The following is a 15,383-nucleotide window of genomic DNA, read 5'->3' on the forward strand; positions in this document are numbered from 1 at the left end:
AAAATTAAATTATAGTTCATAAGTACAAGAGGGGAAAAGGGGGAGTGGAAGGGGATCCCGAGGGCTATGGGGCTGCAGTGAGGGCAGGGGGGGGAGAACATGAATAAGAAAAATATTATCACAAAGTTATTTCTATAAAGGGGGAATGGAGGTTTATTATTGCCATTTACAAGACACAAAAGAATCAAGGAGGGGAAACCCTCACTATATTAGAGTAGGGCTCATAAAGAGCCATGCGATAAGAGTAGGACAAATTTGATTTTGAACAAGCTACAAAAATGGAATAATATCTTCAATACACCAAAATTCGGGGAGCCATTAAATTGGTAGCTACCATGTGTCATTCTTCCATCAAATTATGATAACCATAACAAAGTTGATATCTGCTAGTATGTGAGTATGTGTGCATGTGCGTATGTTGAGAAATGCTTGTGTGTGTGAGTATGTTTGTGTGAGTGAAAAGTATAATTATGTGTATGTGTGTGTGTGCACGTGGGTGCATGCACGGTGTGCATGCGTGTGTGTGTGTGTGATAAACACTTCTTTAATGATATATGGAATCTATAGAATTTTTAGTGCATATTTGATTCATCACATTATCTCAATACTACTTTCCAATTTCTTTTTTAAAATCAACAATTTGTTTCTAATTCACATGAATTCTTTTTTCCAAAGGTACTCATCACAATATCACCTATCATGAGATCTATAAGTTTCTTTTCAATTTCAAAGATACGTTAGAAAACCTTGTGTTTCTTGTTTGTCGGGATTAGTTTTAACTCCATTCATACACTAGATGTTTTTAAAGTCTAAACTATGTGTGAGCATCTAAACTTTAATGATAGTGTTATATCTTCGCATGTTGATGGATATGTGAAAACCTCACTCTTAAGGTTATATATGATGAAAGAGTACAACCGTTTTCCGTCGTAGTAATGAAATTTAGAGCTCCCCTCTTCACCTTTGGTTCTGCCCCTAGTAAAGCCCAAACTCGACCCCAGCCTAGCTGTCGTTTCCACTTTGTTTAAAAAATACACGCAGATGCGTCTTGCAGAATTTATGATCACGTCAATATTTAAAATAAGGTTTGTAAGTAAACTATTGATTAAAGTACAAACTACATGGGAAACATACGTGATCATCAGCAGTTCCAATCAAGCAGGTGAAATCTTGCTGATTTTCTAATAAGTCTATAGCAGATGAAAAGCTTGAAGGCAATGTATTCCCTGCACTTTGGTTCTGGTGATGAGTCTGGTCCTCAGAGTTTTCCAGATACTGCTGCAGAGATTGGACAATATCATACTCACGATGCTCACTCTGTTGATCCCTGAGGTCGTCAGATCGCGCTGCACTTTCGACAAGCTGATGCGAGGTTTGACTATTCACAGACTCGCTGGATAGAGGCAAAGGCTCCGAGTCCAATTCTGGCGCAAAGTTTGGTCGCGAACGCACGGGTCTGAGCTGCAACTCATCCATGGCTGTGCCGTTTTTAATGACAGTCCCAGCTTCATCACGGAATAGATCCTGCCCACTGTCGTCTGCCATTGTCTCATACCCTCTGCAGCTGTACCCCTTCTCGCAGTCGTAGCAAGGGCAAGGGCCCTGGAGAGCCTGTCTCTCCGAATCCGTCACAAGCCGCCCAGTGTCCAAAATCTTCCGGCCGTTGAAGAAGAGGCGCTTGTCGGTGTGCCTGGTCTGAGACTCCACGTTAAGCTCCGGGCACTTTCGTCTGTGAAATTCATACACGTTGCCGTCTTCTGAATCGATGACCATGTGGACGCCACAGCCTGATATCCAGGCGAGCTCGTAAGCTTTCTTGAGGATGCCTTCGTTGCGTTTCCGAAAACAATCCTTGCGTTGGCTGCGCTTCTTGAGGAGCTCGTTTTCAAGCTTCACGCGAACCATGGTGGAGAGCCAGCGGTTTTGATTCTAATTTAGTTCTTCAACGAAAGCATTTAAAAACTAGCTTTGGTTTGAAAAGCAAACTTTGCTTTTCCTTTGAAAGAGTTATTTTGCAAGGCATGATTATGTGTCCCCCACTCAACTGAATTTTGGAACAACTATCCCTTTTGACTTCTCCAGGATGATTTGACAACATAATCTAAGGGCTCTTTGTTGCTCAAGAGCCCTTTCAATTCTCATGAAGCCACAATGCCGCTATTTTGAGATTGGTGATCTCTATGTTTCTTATAAAGGTCAAATTTGTTGGTTTGCTATATTTACCCCTACCCACAAGTATAAATCCTGACCGTTATTATCGAGATCTTAGGCCTCATGACTTTCTTACTTTTTTTCTTAAAAGCTTTCTTTGCTTATTCAATGCATGTTCAACAACTTTGCAATTAGATCCATTGTTAGGCTTAGCTCAACCAACACTTTCTCAAATGTATAATAGAAGTAGCCTCAGTCACGTAGATGCGTATATCCTCCCATAATCTTTTCCGTTCTCTCCTAGCTCAACTCCCTTCTAGCATTTACTCTCTAGTAAGTCAGCATTTGCCTTTCACGTGGGTTCAATTGGTCCCTTTCAATCACTCTTCCTTCCCCTTATTTAACATTGCATTATTCCTCCAAAAAATAGTTAGCTTCTGAAGTGTCCATTACATCGCCTTAAAAGAAATCCCCAAACCAAGATCGGTTTTAAAACCGATCTTGATTAGAGAATGAAGGGCAAAGGGTTTCACCCTCATCCTTTGATTCTTTATCTTGGAATGAGTGATAAGGGCTTGGGGAGGAAGGTAAAGCATTTGTCCTTCATTGAAATCAATCTTCTTCAGATTTGAATCAATCTTCTTTGGATTTGAAGGACCATGACTTTGCTCTTAATCTTCCCATCAAAGATCGGTTTTAAAACCGATTTAAGTTGGGGGATGAAAAACCTAGCCTTTTACCTTCAACTCCCAAGTCAAGATCGGTTTCAAAACTGATGTTTGATAGGAAGGTTAAGAGCAAAGTCATATTCTTTCAAATCCAAGGAAGCTTGATTTCAAATACGAAGAAGATTGATTTCAATGGAGGACAAATGATTTCACCTTTATCCCCCAAGCCCTTATCCCCCATTCCAAAATGTGGTGAAATTGAACTTGAATTGTGAGATGACATTCATTTGCCCATCCAAGTTCGGTTTTAAAACTAACATTGGATTGCAAGGATGAATGAAAAAGCCTTTAGCCTTTATCACCTCAAGAAAGATTGGTTTTGAAACATATCTTGGTTGAGTGGATGAAGTCGAAAGGCTTTCACCTTCATGCCAATCCATGATTAGGCTTTCAAGAAGGTCCACTTGTTTGTTAAAAGAAATTATTATTTGGGCTTTGATGATGTGGGGCATGTAACACGAGTAAATACGGGTATATTGGGTCAAAAAGGTGACAAGGCCATCTTTTTCTTAAAAGCCTACCACTACCTGTCACCAACAGAATCGGTCAGACCATTAAAATGCTAAGAAAAATTGGTGAGGGTAATGTAAAACAAGCAAATACTAAGGAGATACATGAAAGAGCCTTGGTGACTATCACTAAAGTAGAGCCATTGAGGATAGCGCTTGGATAGCACCATCAGAGGAGGAGATATAATTATACACAAGCACCAAATGATTACATGTATAGGCCCCTAGTGGAATAACACATTTGCAATTTGGTCAAAGAATTTTGCATGAATCCAAGAGACTACTCCACAAAAGCAGATGTGATGCAAGATTTGCCACTAACCAATGTGTCATTTAAAGACATACACACCTATGCTTATTGGGTGCTATCAGGCTAGCACTCAATCGAAGCAGCTAAAATTTTGCAATTGAGTGATTTTCCAACAGTTAAGAAATCAAAGGTGTTTATGCAAGAATTGCAAGAACAGTATTGAATTGTCCAAGGCATATGTGTCGATTACTTTCGCGAAAGGTGAATGAGGAACTTCAAAAGAACATGAAGGATGGCCTTACGCATCAATCTCGAGAGCAATATGTGATTCCATGTTGTTGTTTCTGCTTTCTCTTTCTTGTGTAAGCTCGATTTTAAAACCGATCTTGAGAGTAGTGTGTCATATATGCTTTATTGGTGTTATGCAGGACTTTATTAATACTGTGCATTTGTCTTTTGGAAAGAGTTTCAACCAAAAACATGTTCATATGATTATATGTTCAAATAATCTCTTCCAAGGATGGAAGGAAATCATGCATAGATATGTTAAGGGAAATTTGCCAAATCAAAAGGGTCAGGTATCGGTCCAAGAGATGAGCACAATGCAAATTCCCACTTTCGGTAAAGTGGGAGAAATCAATCAAGAAAAGGGCACTAAAAGACTAGGACCGACAATGTTCTACTGTTTGTTGGGCATGGAGGACTCTATGATATCCACTTTGCAGCATGAAATCTTAGAGAAAAATGTGATTTTATTTGGTTCCAAGGCAACAAGCATCCAAACCATGGATGAAAGGTGCTGCTAGAGCAAGAATGGAACGTGTCTTTCTTTGAAAGATTCATTGTAATGCTAAATGCAATAGCACACGAAGCACCCGAATATGGATTACTCACCTTTGTTTTGGTAAAAAATGTATCATATTTGTTAGAAGCAATCAAAGGCTTAGACTTGCAATTCAAGTATCAAGTGGGTGCGTATCACACAAAGTCTTCAAAAGGTGCTTTGTTTAAAGATGCCCTTTGAGATTTGGTAATTTCGGGCGTGGTTTGCAAAGAATCTTGTGATGCAAAGATAAATGAATTAAAGAAGAATTCAACCAAGCTATCTATATGTTTTGGATTATATGACGAGGATTCCAAGAGCGGTGAAGATAATAATGATGAGGAAGCCCCCAAACACTTGCAAAATGCAAACTTTATCTCCTCTTTCATTGAGTACTTCTATCAACCAGATCAATGTGTTGTTGATGCCTTCACAGAGAGAATCGCCTAGAATAGATGTGATGAAATGATGTTAGTGTTAGATATCAATGCTCCACTCTCGTGTAGCTACGCGGGAACCAGCTAACTCTACTTGTAAGCCCCCCATATGAGGAGAAGGCATTTGAGTAGCTTGGTTATCTGGTAGGTCCTCGTTTGGACACCAGATGGGGGCCATGTGTGGCCTGATGGCTAGACGGCTTCAGATAGAGTTGGCACACCGCCAACTAGGCTACATGCAAGTGTGGGAAGGCCTCCCTTGACTGACCGCACTGAGGGTAGACGGAGCATTTCCTGGGGTAGCCCACTCTCGGGTTGCGGGGCCCGTTTGGAGCCTCAGATGATCTCGGATGGCTCTGTTTTGTGCACCGATTCTATCGTATGGTCGGTGGCCTATTTCGGGACCGAGTCGACTATTTTGGATGGACTGGGTTGGTCACCCAATTGAGCCTAACCGACTACAACTGGTGGCTATATAAGAGCAAGCCCATGAAGCCTATTTCATCACTGGCTGCTAACATCTTGCTTGACTTGCTTGTCATGTATTCAACACTAGCTTCGCTTTGATAAGCTGGTATATCCTATGGAAGAAAAGGACTTGCCGAATGTTTTATGTTGTTAGCATGCTAACATGTTTCTTTTCTATTTAGCTTTGATATCATTACTTCTTGGATACGTTACTTCACATATGAGAAGGTGCTTCTCACATGTTTCCTTGTCATTTTTAAGGCACTCATTTGTTTCTAGGGTGAGCTCATATGTTCTCTTTCATCACCCTCAGTTGTGTCTCCGAGTACATGCAAGTTTGCACAGGTGCCTAAATACAATCCAATGGACTAAATGCACATTGCATACCTATAGGATGAGTACATCTACTTTGTTTTTCATACTCATCTATATTTATGAGTGCATGCAAGGTCTTGCTAGACCAACGATTTGTTCCTTCTTTGTCAATTAACTTATTGATGACTTATGGTATGTATTTACTTATTGGTTCATCTTATATCTTCAAGCAAGGCATACTTTTATTTTGCCCTTTATATGGTGAGGTATACTTATATCTTTTATGATGAACACATATGGCTAACTTATTGAGTCCTCGTTTGGCCATGGCACCTATGGATTACTTATTGCGTACTCGTTTGGACATGGCAAGGTTCAACATCTTTTAGGTGACAATATTTATGAACACATATGGCTAATTTCTTGAGTACTCATTTGGACATGGCATATGGCTAACTCCTTGAGTACTCATCTAGATGTGGTACATGGATTATAACTGAGTCCTCATTTGGATGTGACACATATTTATCTAGCTTTCACGATGAACGCATATCGATTACTTATTGAGTACTCATTTGGACATGGTCATATTGCGTACTCGTTTGGTTAAACGTCTTTCAGCTGAACACATATGGATTACTTCTTGAGTACTCATTTGGACATGGCACATATGGATTATTTATTAAGTAATCATTTGGGTGTGGCACATATGGATTATTATTGAGTACTTGTTTGGACGTGATCACCGTTCTCGAATCCCCATTTTCTTGGTTACTTCTAGATGTCCTTGTAATCTCGATTGCTCGTCTTCTGGATTGTTTGGTACTTTCAAATGCGAAGAGGTTGTTATTTCATTCCCACTATGATTATGTAAGCTATGTCTAATCCACACCAGCTTGCCTCTTGTCATACATGTGTGGCTTATGCTCATTGTATTTCCAGTTCTTCGGTACTTTCGGATGAGAAGAGGTTGTTATTTCATTTCTGCATATGATTATGTAAGCTGTGTCTAATCCACACCATCTTTCCTCTTGTCATACGTGCATGGCTTCTGCTTGTTGTATTTCTGGTTAGTCGATACTTTCGGCTACCCAATTGTTCGGTACTTCTGGGATGCCCAATTGTTTGGTACTTCTAGATGTCTGAATGCTCGTTGTGTTTTTCAATTATTGGTTCTTGATTTGCAGGATCTTTATGGGCCTTCCTATTGTGTTGCTACGGCTTTCTTACACTACACAAGCGACATTTCAACCTTGGTTTTGTGGGACATCTCAAATCCGGTACTTCCAAATGCCCAATTGTTTAGTACTTTTGGATGCCCAGATGCTCGTTGTGTTTTTGGATTATTGGTTCTTGATTTTCATGATCTTTATGGACCTTCCTATTGTGTTACTATGGCTTTCTTACACTACGCAAGAGACATTTCAGCCCTAGCTTTGTGGACATCTCAAATTGCCCCTCCATAATCATCTTTGGAGTGACCGAAGCAATTTCCTCATAGTACATTCATCCTTGGTTCAACAAAAAAGGACACTTGAATATTTGTTGTGTTCATATACATTGCATGAAATCGGTCATTTTAGGTGGATGAATTGTGCAAAACATGAAGGCATGATTATAAAGGTTTGAGGAGGTTTGACCAAATTGAACTTGGAGATGACAAGCTCTACTATTCATATGAAGATCTCAAACATTGAACTTGAAGATCTCAAGCCCTAATTATGCATCATCACTATGTCATATGAAGAGCTCAAATATCGAACTTGAAGAGATCTCAAGCCCTGATTATGCATCATCACTATGTCGAACAAGTTGACATTTCCAAGCATATTTTTCCATTTTTCACACATACTTTGCAATGTATCATGCTCCAAACATAGCGCCTATACTTTGCATTGTACTATGGACAAGTGCTTGTCTTATGCCTTTGTACTATCTACATGCAATTTGCATTGTATCATCCAACATTACACTACATCATTCAAACTGGCATATGGCCATCCTTTGTATATATATTTTCACATAGATATATATAGTGGCTCGGGTTTTTCCCTTGTACTCCCCAAGGGTTTTTTCATCCGTAGCTAGAGAGCCTAGTTTGAGTGGGGGTGTTAGAGCTATATATAGCTTGCCCTAACCCAGCCTAGTCCTCAACTATATATATGCCTATGATCTATGAATAGAATCACTTCCTTAGGAGCAACTCTTCTGTCCGTCTCTCTCTTCTTACTCTTCCTCTCAACAAGATCTAGTCTCCGCATATAAAGAGTTGAGAGTATGGGCAAACCTAGAGGATGAAACTATATAAAACAAGAGGAATCGCATGGTGCAAAAATGCAAACTTTAGCTGAGCAACAATCGTAGAACTGACGGGTGTATAGGACCAATAAACCCTTGAGGATATTGAGAAAATGGCCCGACAGATATTTGCATCCAAAAAAGCAGGTCTAAAGTCATAAATCTTGAATGATTTCAGAGGCATTTATGTAAATATATCTTTTGGATTGTAGTGCATCTTTGAAACTAATTAAGGCTTTCAAAATTGAATTGTTCATGTAAACTTTGCAAATGCTATATTATTACATAACTAAGAATGATAATTGAACTTAGTTTGTCTCCTTTACCAACAACAATGAGAGGATATGATAGGTTTTGAACAATGAGAGGATATGATAGGTTTTGAATCTGATCTTGGCTTTCAACATGAGAGGCTAAGAACAGTTTTAAAACAGATCTTATGAACTCCCACACAAAGAGCATGAGAGTAACGTGATAGACTAATATCAATTTTATAATCAATCTTAACATCTCCCACTTGGTGGACTATGAGATGTTGGAATCAGTTGTAAAGCCAATTTTTTGTTTGGAAATATAACATATAATTCACTTTTGAGTTGTAATCTTCATATTTTTATATGATGTTTATGTAGATATGAATTTAGATTTGTGTATGGAAATGTAATGTTGGATTTGCATTTGGGTATGATTAATGCCTTTTTAACTTAATAAATACAAATTGTATCCTGTGATGAGAGACCCGTGTGAAGATTAGAGATATAACCTAATACACCAAAATACTTAGGTTATCATTGTCAATGTAAATGAGAGAACATAATGTAGATTTAAGCTCACATTTTTAAATGTAAGCATGGACAACATTCATTGAATCCTAACTTCATACCTTGATACTTTTGCATGCCATGATATAGATAGAAATCCCCTGCATATAGAAATACCACACAGAGAAAAATTAGATGAGTCAATGGAACACATTCAATGTTCTCCATCTATGAGAACAAAGAAATTACTTGTACTTGACCTGAATGGAAATTTTCTCCTCAATTCCAATAATCCTTCCGATAAACACAAAAGCATACAAATTTTTAAGAGAACATGGATTGTGCTTCGAAATGGATGTGTTCAATTCTTGGATAGATTATTTGAGCACTTTCATGTGTGCCTATGGTCAACTGCATTAATCAAGAATGTGAATTACATGGTTCATTTGATGGAAAAGCTTGCAGAGAAACAATTTCCATTCTACAAAATTATGGGACAAGATCAATGCTACAAACCACTTACAGAGATATTATATAGACCAGAAAAGCCAGATGTTCAATGCATGTTTAAGCCCTTACTTGCCATTTGGGCAGATGATAAAGATTTTAATCCTAGTAACACCTTGCTTATTGATGATTGTATGTTTAAGGGGTGTGTAAACCCATAAGAAAATGGTATATATCCAGATACTTTTGACATAGGTGAGACTGATGACATATTAAATGTTGAACTTCTCCCTTATCTCCTCTGATTGAGGGATGCATCAGATATAAGAAATATTATCAAGCTTGACTATTATGCCAATGAACTAATACATACCAATCATCATCAGTATACGTATTTTAAAGAAGTGATTTTGGAGTGGGAGGAGTTCAATACGAAGTACATAAAACACTTCTTGGAGGAATCTTCTCGAAGCCAAAAGATTAGTTCGACCAGCTCAAGTCATTTTGAGATCGCCCAACATAGTAATCAAAGGGGAGATGCTTGTGAGCCGGATAAGGCAAAAGCCCAAGAAAAAGAGCTCAAAACATGCCTAGCTACTTTGGATTCTTCTAAATTAGACCTCTTGAAGAGGATAAAGGGGCGAAATTCTTTGAGTGAGATGCAAGCTTGTTTGTATGCCCTGAAATCAAATTATGATCAATCATATAGCGCTGGAACTTCTACCAAAGTGTACATAACAAGACTACAAGCTTCACTTGCATTAAACATGCAATAAATATTTGAGAATGGTAATTACTCATATTATTTGTTTATTTGTGATGTATCATTTTTGTAATATCATTTACTTCTCATTATTTGTGTAACTATTCAATAACTCATCATTATTTTTCTTTTACGCATAGAGTTCGAAGACATACAGGAAGAATTGAAGAATAAAATAATTCTTCACTTTGATTCTAAGTTGAATGGCTTGTGGGATCAAGATCTATCGATACCAATTGCTTCTATATTCAATCTCAATGGTGTTGAATTTGAAGTGAAGACGTCATTGATGCAGGAGCAGGTTATGGCTTGTTTGTACATACAAATGTAAAGGCAAAGAAAGACCTTTTGATATTCAATGGCCCAAAGTACAATTACTATAGTTGGGATTACTATTTTCTCTTACCTTCCAAGGTTTATGACCTATAGCCTCCTCGAAGATCCAAATGTTACACCAAAAGAGGATATGCAATACATCGTAGGAGATGTGTTGTATGGTAATGTAGCTGGATACATCAATAGCTCTATTCATTGTAAGGATAGAACAAACGTTATGTATGTATATGACCCTAGAGTACCACGTTGGATCAAAGACAAACGGGATGTTTTATGTACTGATATGTTAGGGCTTATTGTTGTCTACTCTCTTAGAGATATGCATGCAAGAGAGGAGTTGTTTTGTGAGTATAATTTTTAAGATGTAAGATCATTGTCATGATGTTGGTGTACTCCCAATTTAATTTAATATGTTGGTGCTTAATATCAACTTTTTCTTGAGAAAATTCACAATGTTTGGATTCACAATGCATGGCAATTATATGAGCATGTTTGGAATATTTCAATGGAATGATATAATATTTAGCGAAATAAAAACTCAAAATCATCTTTGAATACATGATTATTTCTATTGAAATCCTCCACATCAAAAAAAAATCCTTTGATATTTGAATATAATGATATATAGTATTGTCAACATTTCAATGGAATTATATAATATTTAGCCAAATTAAATCTCAAATATATCTTTGAATATATGATTTTTTCTATTAATTTCCTTCCAAAACAACCAAAATGCCTTTGATTTTTGGGATTTGAAAAAAATGGAAATTTGAATTTTTCCAAAATTACTAATACAGTGTTATATTGCTTTTCATTTTTGAATTTCACAATTAGACAATACCAATATATGTGACTGTTGTTTTACTTGAACCAGCACCAGGTTGGTTTAGAACAATCACATTAAGTCCAAGCCATCCTAGTCTAAAAGTTAAGTGGTATATGACTTGTAGAGTAGGAAAAGAAATTTAACTAGTTTAAGTATTGAGAAACATAGTAATTTCAATCACCAATCTAGTCAACAACTAATGTCTATTCAACCACGCTAGTTTAGGACAATCACATAATTGGTAATTAAGCTGAACTAGCCACGATTGCATGATGTTCCAACCACCGGGCTGGTTTAGTAAAATAACAATATGTTGCTATTCTATTGCAAAATATAATGCTGTTAATTTTTGTTTAACCACGCCGATTTAGGACAATCACATAACTAGTGTTTGAGCTGAACCATCCACGGTTGCATGATGTCCCAACCACCAAGCTGGTTTAGGACAATAACAATATATTGCCGTTCTGTTGCGAAATATATTTTGTTCAACCACGTTGGTTCAAGATAATCACATGCCTGGTGTTTGAGCTGAACTGGCCATGGTTGCATGATGTTCTAACCACCGGGCTGATTTAGGACAATCACATTAAGTCCAAGCCATCTTGGTTTAGAAATGAAAAAGTAAACTATCCCAAAGCTCAATCACAAACAACCACCAGGCTGGTTTAGGTAACCACTAACCTACATTATATCAAGCATGTGTATGATGTGCTCATCAAACACCTTGCATCCCGTTTGCTTTTCACAGATGTCTTTCTATTTGGAGAAACTGATGTATTTTCATGCCAAAATGTCGTCACTCTAGTAATGAATTTTGCACTTAGGTTCTCTCCTATTGAAGCCTACAGACTTCTCGGATCAGGATGATCATGCATTGCTTCCGCTCTATGTTCAATTGTTGGAGCCAAGTTAGTCCTTTTGATTAACAACATCATGGACATTATGCACCCAAGCCATTTCTCCTTTTTTTCAAGGGATACCAACATAGCTTTGTCACCCTCTTTGCAGCTAATTGATCTAAGTTGTGCACCCCTTTCACTTTCTGTAGGCCATTTCTCAGGTTACCCTCTTGGACATGCATCTCCTAAGGTGTTGGTAGCGCTATTACTCTACAAAATTTAAGGTGCATGCAAAAGCTTGTAAATACTCGAGACTGGTATTTACCTGAATGGCCTGATGTTGCTACCTCAAATGCTCCCACCAATTGTGACACCACAGCTCGTGTTCTTTGCTCTGATGGCAATGATCAAATGCATGCATTTGCAACTACTTCCTACTGCTTCTCTACAAGGAGTCTTCTTTCTTCTCGTTGTTTTTTCCTTTGCAAATGTTGTAAAAGTGTCTTTTGTTGCCATTTCAATACCATGCCATTGCTTTCCTCGACCCGCAATCTGTTTCTTGTGCCTTGACCAAGCTTTTCAGCTTTCTTGTAGGCTGTCTCATATCCTCTGTCTACTTATCTTGCAAGTCATGGCGAGTGGCATGTTGCCATTGATGCCATGGTGATGATAAGTTGAGAATAGGCCCTCTAGAACAGAAAGAAGCTAGCTTGTAAGGCGAGCAAAGAATAAAAGACAACTTACCTGAAAGACGGCAATGCCAAACCAAAGTCTGTTCAAGGTCACGTCGAGGTGTGTGTAGGTTGCAAGACGTTTGCAAGGTCGAGGCAGGTTGCAAGTACTTAATATTCCAAGATTTAATGAGCGGGAGGTGTGAAAATTTAAAATTCGCGAGAGTAGCAAAACTTTCAGTCGTCGGGTTTCCCCCCTCCAGTGATACATGTTAGCAAAATTGAATATCCCAAACAATTGCAATGTGGCCTAAGATTCTTCAAAACACAAATAGGCCAAAGGTACGCTATCAAGTTTGATGCTATGTAGTATGAAATGCAATGATCTCTGGCATGCTTATGAGATAATAGCAAGCAAGTGCATGTAAAAGAGAAATAATTCAAATTTGTAAATAGTGTCAGATTTATTGAAAGATCTTTGCACATGCACAAATTACACATTTTTAACTTCTTTCATTTTAGGGTGAATCTATATACTAATATCAACAACTATCAGTGTTTTAAGACCACCATAAAGTAGTCCTACTAGTTTGGATTCCAATCAATCTGTTTTGATTTTCAACAAATCCAAAAATAGTTCTGGAGTGTGCCCTCAAATAAGTGTGCATCACTTTTGCACAACATTGGAGGCCCGTTAACCCATGCCTAATGTTCTCATTTAGGTGTTTCCTTGGGTTGAGGAGAATCTCACGTAGTGTACTTTTGAATTATGACTTGGTTGCATGTATGTACAGAACAAAATTTTAATGTTTTTAAATAAATTGCTATTTTCTATACTCTTCAAAATGCATGCTTCACATGCACCATAGCACTTGTAATGCTTTAACAATCTCGTTACAAATCATTATTCCATAATTTTTTGGTCTCATGTTTAAGTTTGGAATGTATACTACAACTTGAAGAAAAAGTTTGCCGAATTCCATAAAGCAATGCATAAGTTATGGGTCATGCAAGATACCTCTATACAGTAAATTCTTTGAACCTCACCAAAAATGGCAGTAGGAAAATTTAGAGCTCATTTTGGGGCCTTGAGAGAAATCATTATTTTTCTTTTTCTTTTTTGCTTCAAAAATAAATTATATCAAAAAGCAAATTGACAAGGTAAGTGTTTTAAGTAGACGTGCCATTTAACTTCTTTGAAAATTTGGTACATAATTTGATGTTTCTAACATTGCCGATGTATCCAAAGCGGGTCAAAACCTCCAGAACGGCTTTTAAAATGTTGTGAATGGACCCCAGAGACCTAGAAAAGCCAAAAAAAGACCTCAAAAATGATTGTACATCTGAATGCGATTTGGACAGTTGGACCGCTTCCAACTATCCAAATTGTATTCTACTATACAGTCTTTTTTTTTGTCTTTTTTAAAGCCTTTTTTTGGTATTTTTGAGTCTTGAGTATCCATTCTTAGTGTTTCAAAAAGTGTTCTAGGGGTTTTTCCCGCTCAGACGCATTGGCGATGTCAAAAACATCAAATTCTACACCAATACATCATGTATGTTAGATATAATAAATGTAAAAGATATCCCTATTGAATGCAAGGTTGATTTTCTTCCTTTTTTCCTCCTTTTTATGATTTTTTTGATTGGTGATGGCTATTTTTCTTCTGGCTAAAAGGCCCCAAAATGAGCTCTAAAATTTCCTAATGCTACACCCAAGCAAACAATGACCCCAACACAATATATATACACATATACATATTATACATATACATATACATATGTATGCATACACCTTTTGTAGAGAATTATCTTGGTTTAGAGTTGTAAAATATTTTACTATAATTGCACACATACATTTGATGCCATGCTCCATAATATTCTCTAGTTTTGTAACTTCTTTGAAACTAGAAATATTTGGGAAGACAAACTCTACATTTATGGAGCTATTGCATGGTGGTCGTAAAAGATTGATGTTTGGTGTCATTTGTACCTTGAGTCACCATAAATTGGATCTACTCTTCACACCACTAGGGTGTTTGATGTGGGAAACAACGGTGGTTTTTCTTATACTTATGATCAAGATTAGACAATATTAGTCTAGGCATGAGCCATCAAGCTATTTTGACTTAATTTTGTAGTTGTATCAAGATTAACTAGCCACTACCATGGTTGGTGTGGGCAACTAGGTAATTTGACGTAATGTGGTAGATCTAAATATTATATCATCAACATTGGGCAATCTAATTCTAGGCCCCATGGTGGGAGCGTGGTGGTTTATATAGGCAGTTTGGGATATGTTTATGATCAATATTAGATAATCTACTTCTAGCTGCCATAGTGGTTGACATGAGTAATCAGGCTTAATTTGGTGACCTTCATCAACATTAGATAATCTAATTCCAACAACATTGGTGGGGGACTTCATCCCCATGCTAGTTTGAATTAGTCGCTAACATGAATGTGATTGATGAATTGAACTCCAGTGAAGGACATGGATGATGTTTATAGGAATACATTGGCATGGAGATCTATATTGGTGGCTCAAAATATCATTACGATCAAGGTGGACAGCTAAATTCCATCCACTTAGTGGGGGGGGGAACTTATCCGCCACACTGCTATCATAAATATAATTAAAGGGATGATTATGATCATCATGGTGGACAATTCAATTTGGATATAAATGTGAATGGATATAGCTTCAAATATGATGACAACAAGGATTTTACTTAGATTTTACCAACATAGACAATCC

The sequence above is a fragment of the Dipteris shenzhenensis genome, chromosome 12 (assembly GCF_047967505.1).
Source record: "Dipteris shenzhenensis isolate YYH24624 ecotype China chromosome 12, Dip_SZ_1.0, whole genome shotgun sequence".
In the NCBI taxonomy this organism is placed as follows: domain Eukaryota; kingdom Viridiplantae; phylum Streptophyta; class Polypodiopsida; order Gleicheniales; family Dipteridaceae; genus Dipteris; species Dipteris shenzhenensis.